The sequence below is a fragment of the Somniosus microcephalus genome, chromosome 15 (genome assembly GCF_052327205.1).
Source record: "Somniosus microcephalus isolate GS21.2 chromosome 15, FLI_Smic_1.0, whole genome shotgun sequence".
Taxonomy (NCBI): Eukaryota; Metazoa; Chordata; class Chondrichthyes; order Squaliformes; family Somniosidae; genus Somniosus; species Somniosus microcephalus.
The window spans coordinates 58,010,597-58,021,415 of NC_141001.1; the positions used below are offsets into that span (position 1 = coordinate 58,010,597).

The 10,819-nt window shown below is 40.5% G+C and overlaps 1 protein-coding gene and 1 long non-coding RNA gene across 3 annotated transcripts in view; one reads left to right on the plus strand and one right to left on the minus strand.

The window, feature by feature from the left end:
* LOC147106763 (nucleobindin-2-like) overlaps window positions 1-3,528 on the minus strand; it is a 51,355-nt gene extending 47,827 nt beyond the window's left edge. Inside the window, exon 1 of one of the 2 annotated variants that reach the window (XM_086007854.1) lies at window positions 3,259-3,528. The gene's annotated coding sequence lies outside the window, so the exon portion shown is untranslated. The remainder of the gene's footprint in view (window positions 1-3,258) is intronic. The other variant, XM_086007853.1, reaches the window with a different exon arrangement.
* A 90-nt stretch (window positions 3,529-3,618) lies between these two features.
* Window positions 3,619-5,023, plus strand: LOC147106764 (uncharacterized). The gene is made up of 2 exons (XR_015080986.1): window positions 3,619-3,722; window positions 4,831-5,023. It is a non-coding gene; the product is annotated as an uncharacterized LOC147106764 (long non-coding RNA).
* Window positions 5,024-10,819: the final 5,796 nt, after the last annotated feature.

A 10,819-nucleotide genomic window follows, 5' to 3' on the forward strand; every position in this document is an offset into this window, starting at 1 on the left:
GACGACCTTGGATCTGGACTGGAGGCGACGGAGGTTGAACAGTTTCCCGTTTGTTCTGTAAATTAGCTCCACTCCAGTGGGGAGCTTACTGAGGGTGAGATGGAGCATTGCAGCAAGGAAGATCGAGAAGAGCGTTGGTGCGATGACACAGCCTTGTTTGACCCCGGTTCGTATGTGAATTGGGTCTGTGGTGGAACCATTGGTCAGGATCACGGCTTGCATGTCATCATGAAGCAGGCGGAGGATGGTGACAAACATTTGAGGGCAGCCGAATTTGAGGAGGACCCTTCATAATCCCTCACGGTTGACAGTGTCGAAGGCCTTTGTGAGATCAAAGGTGGCCATGTACAGTGGTTGGTGCTGTTCACCGCACGTCAATTACAAGAGAAATGCAGGGAAGATCATGTCCATTGTGCCCCTTAGTGGGCAGAATCCACATTGCGACTCTGGGAAGAGCTCTTCGGCCACTGGGAGAAGGCAATTGAGGAGGATTCTTGCGATGACTTTCCCTGTGGCAGACAGCAGGGAAACTCCTCTGTAATTACCCCAATCAGACTAGTCACCTTTCTTGAAGATGGTCACAATTATGGCGTCTCTGACATCCCCCGGCATGCTCTCCTCCTTCTCTCTTCAGCCTTTAACACATGCATTTCTAAATGTTTACTAACTTTATCTTGAATTAAGAATTTGTTCACAACTGATAATAGACTAGTTGATCTATAGCTACCCACTTTATCCTTCTCCCCCTTCTTGAACAAGGGTGTTACATCAGCCACTCTCTGTTTCACAACACAAGTTGCACATTTCAGGAGGATGAAAAATTGTGGCCAGAGTCCCTGCTATCTCTGCTGACTTACTTAAACAGATGAGGGTGCATGCCACTGAATACTATTTCATTGAATTCCTACTAAATTATATTATTAGCCAAGCTCCTAACTTATACTCTCGTGACAATCAATTGGTAAATCGGCACTATCTGCAAAATAACTCCCATGCTTGCCTCAAAGGACAATCACTGCACTCTTAAGTGATTAATTGTACGTGAAACACTTACAAGGCATTTGAGATCTCATTAAAAAGACTTCCTTTTATATATAAAAAAAGACAAGGACAGCAAAGCCCACACAGTGTACTAATGTTGTATCCCATTCAGTGATAAGGCATGAGTTTGCAACAGTTGGTCCTCACAAGGAATGGCAAAAATTAGAAAAACTGGACACAAATAAGAATGATACACATTTCTTCTGTCATCACCAAGTAACTAACAAGCAGACGCACCCTTTTTCCAATTTATGCAAACTTGATTGAATAAATCATATTAACATAAATATATAGACTGCAGTATCAAAGCTCCAGAGAATATTTAGAACAAGTTTGCTCTCAAACATTACATATTACAATCTATAGTTAAAGGAGCTACTGTAAGTAGGTCTGGCAGTTTCTAATGTTTTCTAGCAACCCTATTGTACAGATTACTATATTAGACTGCCTATTTGCCCAGAAATTGCTGGAAAAATAATGGCGAGTTCATGGCGCCCGCCATTACTAGTGTAATAAAACCCAGTAATTTGTGGTGAAAGAGATATGGCACAAGTTTCGATTCGCCACAAATTGCTGTACGATTTGTGCCACTCTGCTCACCAAAACCAAAAAAATTACCATCTTGCCGTGAGCCTCCCCATTGTGCGTCATGAAGTAGCTGGATTTGCGCCGGTAATACAAATCTATCTCACCACAGCTATAGGGCTGGTAATTCAGGTCATACGGACCCTGTTAATTACCTAATTTATGGTCCTAACATGCCACTCAGCCTTGGAGGCTCAGAAAGGGAACAATGAAACTGTGGAGTCATTCCCAAAGGTAGTAAATTGTTCAGAGAGTTTTTTAATTTTTGATTTTTTTCACCTTTCCTTTTTCTCTCTTTTTCCCCCCCCTCTTTTTCTTTCCTTTTCTGTATCCAATTTGAATTGAATTCACCCCATTCACTTCTCCATTTCTTTCTCTATCCTTAAATGTAATTGGTTAAGGAGATAGACCATTGTACCCGATGTTCACCGTTGATGTCACCACGCGGTTATCAATTCGCATTTCCAGCAATCTGTGGTGCAAAAATAATACAATCTGAAGGGCGAGGTAAAAAAATTCAATTCACAGCATTCGCTCCAGCACTTTCTGGGCCATTAAGTCACTATGTATGATTACTTATTAGATTTCTGTTACTGTTTCAATCATGCATTCTGGCAACACTAACTTTTCCTTTTTATTTGTTTTGTCAGTGACAAGAATCTAGTCACTGGTGTTTCAGGCAAAGAAAAAATTTAATTGAGATCCCCGGGTTGTGTAAATTCTCCCTCTGCAGGCACAGGGACGCATACAATGAAAATGGATACATCTATTTAATATGGCTGTATAAAGACTGTACATACATAAGCTATATTTAACAATTATCGCAAACACAAAAACTGTTCCAAACAGCATTCTCCAGAGTGCACCAAATGTTCTGCAAATTGGATAAAATGTTTCTGATCAAACATCTGTGCTGAAACACAATCCACAAAATGCACTAATTTATTTATCCTTAGTTACTATATTACAAGAATAGATAACAGAATTAAACTACGTAATTTCATTTTGCTACCTGTTCTGTAATGTATATACACACACAAAACATACTGGGAGTCTTATTCTACAAAAGGTGGCACAAAATAAAAACAATGATTTTAACAACATTGGGATGCAGAACATTTCAAACAAAAGGGGTAGCATTTATAACTCTATGTTGTGCACAGAAACAAATATTAGTGGCATTTAAGGATCTGAACTTTAATTTCTAGGTGTTCAGAATTTATTTATTTTTATATTATTATATAACTTGATACACCACAGAAATATATCCTTTGTGTTGTCATTATTTACAAGCCTTTAACAAACCTTGGTTACAAATATATATAACAAAAAGTTTGTAAGTTAATTCCTTAAGTCTTAAAAAAAATAAAGTGCTGTGAAATGGAAGTAGAAACATATTGACATTTAACCTGCAGAAAAATAATAAGTACAACATATGTTTCACGATTTGGGCAGAGACTTTGCCACAGGGCACAGACACAATGCAAAGAATGAGATTGTCGCCTGATGTCCACAACAGGTTTAAGGACTTTAAGTCCAAAATACACGGCTAATCACACGAAGATACAAATATTCGTAGCAAAATAAATGTTATACAACGATTCATTGTAACGGCGCAGCTTTGCTCCTTACCCCGATATCTGGGTACCTCCTACTCTCAGACGGGACTTTGGGTAATGAAGTCCCTCTTTGGATGGTTAAGTTGGATTTATGAGCTAAGGCTGCAGTTGTCCTTCCCTGGCATACGGTAGCTTTGCTCTGCTGAAAGACGCACAGCCACAACCACCGTCCCCCGCGACCCTTCACAAGCACAGACACCGAATAGGTCCATAAACCACAGTTCAACCCCGCTTGTCAAACGCCGCAACCTACTCGAGTACCAGCTCCTATATGCCCCGCCTCCTGTCATTCACATTGGCTAAGTGCTGCCTCTAGGCCCCGCCTTACGCTCATACCCAATTCCCATAGGTTAATTTTGGCCGTCGATCGGGAGATGGGCGCGATTTCACAGCAGGGTTGGTTGAGAGGCGAAATAAACCCACGTACGTGGCGTTCGGGGATCCGACTCCACCTGGAGGGGATGTGACGTCAACCTGGTAAGGGGTTGTTTGTGCTGCATTTTGCTGGCATCTAAAAGCGTTGAGATGGACAGAAGTGCAGTGCTTTTCCACGTTAAATTAGTTCATTCCATAGTTATCAACATTAGCGGAATGTTCGGAGGGCTGTTTATGAATTGCAAGAGTTATACAGTTCGCAAACAGATGTAAACATTTCAAGCTGTGGGTTTATTTAAAAGTGACGGACATTGGACAGATTCTGTATTAGAATTCGTATCATCAAACTGATTGGTAACCTCTGCTCCTTCAAAGGCTCCTTTTGATAAACGCATCATAGGGATTGGGACTAAGACATAATGATGAGGAAGGTGTCACGTTCAGTCCTAGCTCTGGTTAAATTTGTTCATCCCTTCTTAGAGCAGAGAAGGCTAAGAGGAGATTTGATAGAGGTGTTTAAAATCATGAAGGGTTTAGATAGAGTAAATTAAGAGAAACTGTTTCCAATGGCTGAGGGATTGATGACCAGAGGGCGCAGGTTTAAGGTGATTGGCATAAAACCAGAGGTGACGTGAAGAAAAACATTTTTATGCAATGAGTGGTTAGGATTTGGAATGTACCGCCTGATATGGTGATTGATACAGATTCAATAGTAGACTTCAAAAGGGAATTGTATAAATACTTGAAGGAGAAAAATTTGCAGGAATATGGGAAAAGAGCAGGAGAGTGGGACCAATATTCTCTAATTTTTTTTGGGTGCGTGACCCCTTTAAGGGGCTGCGTGGCCCATTCATAGTTTTGCATATGCATGAACTTTAATGTTGCAAAAGCCGGTCCCGGGCTGTGCAGAGAGTTGCGCGGCCGTGCAGTTTATAAGGAATGTTGAATGGGACTAACTGGATTGCTCTTGGAAAGGCCGAATGGCCTCCTTCTCTACTGTATATTCTATCACAGACAAACGATTGGGTGGGCTGGCATGAGCTTCAAACTGGGAAAGAGAAAATTTAGCCAGGTTTTGCACTCCTGATTGCTGTACCAGTGACTTGGTTGAAAAGTATGAGCACGTGAACATCAGCAGAAGCCAAATTGGGTTTGGTTGTGATGCCACCTGTGGTCAAACAGTATACTGATATTTACTTGTCTTACACAGGAAGAATCAACATTTGTCAGAAGTACCAGAGCACTGCTGATGCAAGTTGAACATAGGCCAGGAAGAATTCGTTCAGGGGAGGAGCGAAAACATTGGAGTGATAAAAAATGACTAGTGAACTGAAGGAAGGTGAACATATGAGGTCTGGTGATCAGTATGATTTGAAAGTGTAATTAAAATGGGCTAATTATAACATGGTTGCATCAGACATTAGAAGACCACCCCTTGGAATTATGAAGAGAGCCTTTGGGAGGGAAATAGAACTAGAAATAAAACAGAAGAAAAATGGAATGTCAAGTGCCAGTGATCACCATTTCAAATGGGAAAATTAGGCTCCAACATCCTGATAACATGGCAGATAATTGAGTTGAATTACTTTTAAACACTTGTGCACTGGTAGCCGTTGATTATAATTCAATTGCATTGGTCACATAAAAGGAGTTTGTTGAAGAAGTTAACCCTTAGACTATTGGGTCCAGGAAAATTTGTGGCCTTTTTCCAGCCAGGTATCTAAAATTTTACCTCGTACACCATCCCCTGAAGGATCCCCTAAAACTGGATTTATAATGCTATTCAGGTGTAGCTTTAACACTGTAATAGTGATCTTTCATCACTAAAATGAACTAAGCAAAAGTTTTAAATGGTTCACTTCTCTTGTATCATTTTTCCTAGTCTCTGTACTTTCCTGTCTCTTTTTTATACTTTTACGACTTCAAATTTTATTTGTGTTTCTAGCTCCTGTGACATTGCTCACAGGTATTGCAAGCCCTGATGTAGAGGCTTGGCTCAAGTAGCATTGCAGTAGCAAAGTGTATGGCAAATGGAGAGGAAGAGTTGCTAGTTTCTCATGTTTGAGGCCACTGATCTCACCTGGAGTCACATAGGATAGAGCCGGTAAGCACAGTAGGTTTCCTTCCCTAAACAACATTAGTGAACCAGTTGGGTTTTTAGGACAATCCAACAGCTTCATGGTCACTTTTACTAGTACCAGCTTTTCATTTCCAGATTTTTTTTTTAATGGAATTCAGATTCTTAAACTGCCGTGGTGGGATTTGAACTAGCGTTCTCTGCGTGATTAGTTCAGACCTCTGAATTACTAGTCCAGTAACATGCCATGCTATCATCATGCTGGAATATTCTCCACTTACTTGGCTGGGTGCAGCTGCAGCAACACTCAAGAAGCTCAACACCATCCAGGACAATGCAATCTGCTTGATCAGCACCTCATCCATTAGCCTAAACATCCACCAGCAGTTTACTGTGGCTACAGTGTTACTATTTACAAGATGCACTGCAGCTTCTCACCAAGACTTCATCAGCAGAACCTCCCAGTTCCCTTCTAAGGCACACATTATCCTGCCTTGGACATATGTCGCCCTCGTCGTCACTGTCAATATCCTAGAATTCCCAACCGAATGCCATTCTGGGAGGCCCATCATCATAAGGACTGCAGCAGTTCAAGGAGAAGGCTCCCCATCTTCTCAGGGCAACTTGGGATGCATAATAAATGTGGCCTTACCAGTGTTGCCAAATGACAAAAACAATTTTTTTTTTTAAATCCTCCGGGCAATTGAAAACCTTTCTGTGGGACATAGGGAGCTAGGGCTTATCTACAAGAGTAGTCTGAAACATGGAAGCTAAAAATATCTAAGTTTAAAAGTAATAGAAGCCCAAAAATCTAAATGTACCTTTCCCACAAAAGAACTATAAAGGAAATATATAACCATGATTAAGATATTACATACATTACTATGACATTGAACTACATATTCCATGTGAACAAGATATCAACTAGAGATTAGAGGTGAAAAAAGATTTGAAAAAGATTTTTAAGAGAAAGGGGAAGAGCCATGCTTAATTTTTATCTTATGTGCGAGTAACTTTAATTAAAAGTTGCTTAATTCAAATTATCTGATGATTCAAATTTCTTAGCACTATTAAATCCCATTTTGCTACATTATTTAATTGCTTAATAGCAAGAAAGGAAGCCATTGTTTTTGGTCCCCACCACAAACGCCATTCCCTAGCCACTTACTCCATCTTCTCCCTCACAGCGCCAGGGACCCGGGTTCGAATCCGGCCTCGGGTGACTGTCTGTGTGGAGTTTGCACATTCTCCCCATGTTTGCGTGGGTTTCCTCCGGGTGCTCCGGTTTCCTCCCACAGTCCAAAGATGTGCGGGTTAGGTTGATTGGCTGTGATAAATTGACCCTTAGTGTTAGGGGGATTAAATACGTGGGGTTACGGGGATAGGATGGGATATGTGTTGGTGTAGGGGTTACGGGGATCGGGTGGGATATGTGTCGGTGCAGGCTCGATGGGCCGAAATGGCCTCTATCTGTACTGTGGGGTTTCTGTGATTTCTGTGATCTGTCTGAGGCTGAACCACACTGTTTGCAACTTTGGTGTCATATTTGACCCTGAAATGAGCTGCTGACCACATATCCGCAGCATAACTAAGAACACCTATTTCCACCTCCATAACATCGCCCGTCTCCACCCTTGCCTCAGCTCATCCGCTGCTGAAACCCTCATCCATGCCTTTGTTACCTCCAGACTTGACGATTCCAACACACTCCTGTCTGGCCTCCCACATTCTACCCTACGTAAACTTGAAGCCATCCAAAACTCGACTGCCCGTGTCCTAACTCGCACCATGTCCCATTCTCCCATCACCCCTGTGCTCGGCTGACCTATATTGGCTCCCGGTTAAGCAACGCCTCGATTTCAAAATTCTCATCCTTGTTTTCAAATCTCTCCATGGCCTCGCCCCTCCCTATCTCTGTAATCTCCTTCAGCCCCACAACCCCCCCGAGATATCTGCGCTCTTCGAATTCTGCCCGCTTGAGCATCCCTGATTATAATCGCTAAACCATTGGTGGCTGTGCCTTCTGTTGCCTAGGCCCTAAGCTCTGGAATTCCCTGCCTAAACCTCTCCGCCTCTCTACCTCTCGTTCCTCCTTTTAAGATGCTCCTTCAAACCTACCTCTTTGACCGAGCTTTTGGTCACCTGCCCTGATTTCACCATATGTGGCTCAGTGTCAAATTTTTTGTCTTTTAGTACTCCTGTGAAGGACATTTTACTACGTTAAAGGCGCTATATAAATACAAGTTGTTGTTGTAATTAGATGATTCCTTTTTTTAGCGCAAAAAGTGACTGAATTATCATCAGGAGTAGACGATAATGTAACTTACATCATTACATTGTGTGTTTGCAAGATAACAAAGTTTTTCAAGAAGATGCTTCCCCTTTAACATTTCCACTTGTAAAAGAAGGAATCATTTTACAGTATATCTTTCAGGAATGCAATTACACAACAGTAAATCATCTAAAAGTTCAGTTTCGAACTGGTATTTTTAATTTTGCTACAGCTAAGGAATGCTTAAGCTAGCAAACTAAAGTAATTGTACTTCAACAATAGTGATGGCAATAAAAGATTTTAAGTAATATGCAGCAAATAGAAAAGAACCACAAACATTATCAAATTATACACCTAAATTGTGAAGTTATGGAATGACCAACATGTTCATGTGCACCATGCTTCACTACAATGTGAATCCATTCAGTAACAAGCAGTGATGTACAATTACGTAACATGAGCGCTCTACTATTTTGCCCTATAAACTGAGAGTCAGTATAATCTGAAGTAGGAGAGAAATTGACTCTTTCAACACTAATCGAACCAAATCCATTTATTCACATAGTCTGTGATGATTCTGGCCCTTTATGAAGCATGATGCCCTGACAGTGGAAATATCTTCTTGCAGCTGTTTGATCCAGTGCTGATAAATTAGAAAACTGGACAATGCACAATACTACTTTGTATTGCTTGTCACAGCAAAGTATAGAAACAGGTGGAGGAGGAGCTGAATCCAACATCTGTACAATACCATATAAAGCCCAGTCCAACACTAGACTTTATCAGTGAGCACAAAGACTTTAGTAAGGACTTTCTGAGGACAGTTTGGGGACAAAACATATTTTCCCAGTGACTTACCTACTCTACAAGCTGTGTCAGCTGTTTCTCATCAAAGTTTATTATCCTGCTGAAAGAATTGGTACTTCCTGCAAATTTGTAGGATTTGAACAGTGTCCAAAATGTGTTCATTTATACTGTTACTGCACTGGCTTTTGACCTGCACAGTTTGTACTAAATCGAATGAAGTAGCCATCATTTCAGTAGCATTCATAGTTCCAAAGCACCCCTCCCCACCCATGTGTATGACTAGGATGATTAACTTTTTCAACTGCTACACAAAAGACTTCTTGTTCTACCTAAGACTTCTTGTTCATGCCTCTATCTCTTTTGTAATTGTTCTTTTTGTCCAAAAAATACACTGCTAATGTTTGGTCCCAAAGAGCATTCACGAATCCCCAATTGAGGCAGTGGACAGGCAACTAACTTCTGCTAATGCTGCTGTTCTATCCGCCATCCAAGGTGCACAACGAAACCCGTGCCTGGCTTGTCACTTTTTTTCCCCTTACTGAGGAGAAGCATCTAGTCTGATTTTATATCTCTCACTGAGAGACCAAAATTCAAATCTCTATGTGGTGAAATTGTGTCATAAGGTCGCTCTTTGCACTTTATAGCATAGCCAATTCTTGTACATGGCAAATTTGACTTAATAAGAAACAGTGCTATTTAGGGAGTATATGGCCCTAATGTGTTTCTATTTATTGGTTCAGCTTTATGGGTCTTTTCTAAATCCTCCAATTTTGCTTCTAATTTTCTCTTTTGATCATTTTCTAAACCCTCTCTTGGACCAATATAAAGTGAGTGACAGAGGCTCTTAGGACTGTGCTCAAAGCCTCCCGCAATGTGCTTTAGTGCCCTAGCAAATCTAACTGAATTTTTCGTCAGTGAAACAAGGCAATTATCCACTAAACCAGCGCTGTAAAATCACTGTCTGATATGTGGCTCAGATAATTACAATGGACATCAGAGCTTTCTCTGATATAACAGAGAGTAACAACAGAGCTCGACGTGTCTGGTGAAATCAGCATGACATCTGTGAGAGAATGCAACCTGTACCAAGCAGAGTAAAATCAATATTCCTTTGCTGTGGTATAGTTAACATTATAAATATCAATTATCTTAATATTAGTGTTACATTTATCCAATACTGTCACATTGACCCGTCACTGCACAAAACCTGTGTGATTTCATTCAGGTGGTTTCCCTGTACAGCACAAAAATTCTCCCATTAACCCCCTCGGTGTCAGAGGGATGTGTCATCACAGCAACAGAGTATTGGACAGACTTTTAAAGACTATCTGACCCCATCTGGTGCTTAAATGGAGACCATACTGACGGGTCTGTAACAAAACATGTCCATTAGAATAATGAAACAGCTTCTCTAAGTCTGAGGCTGTGGACAAATAAGTTATAAATCCACGCAGAGGCTGTCTTTTGGAGCTATTTTTAAAAATATGTAAATTGAGTAGTTTCCTACCACATTTCATCAGAACCTTATAATACATCTGTACTACATGAAGTTAACATTAAATATTTTGCCAAGATTTTGTTAATTCCCTTTATTATTGACACGACATTTGGTAGATTTTTTTTTTCTTGTATTCGCCTTCATTGCAGCAAAAGTCATGGGAAAAACAAATGTCGTACAGAATGAGTGCAAATGTAAACTTACACTGGATTAAAGGGCACCTACTAAAACTAATCTTGAAATTGCTTCTTTTATTAGTTTCTATAGGGAGACTGTCTGGATTTATTTTAGTTGCAATTAGCTGCTGCCCTTAAGCCTATTATTTAAAAGTAGAATAAAAGAATGTTATTGTAGATATGCTAAATGTTTTAGTGAAGCTGTGTGACAGCCAGTTTAATGCAACACGAGGCTCAAATACAATCATCATAAATAGGGCAAGTGATTTGGTGCAGTATGACACTGAATTTCTACTTTTATTGCATGTAGCATGATTTGCTGCCCAAGTACTTCAATGTGCATTAAAAGTTCTGGATGCAGCAAAAACA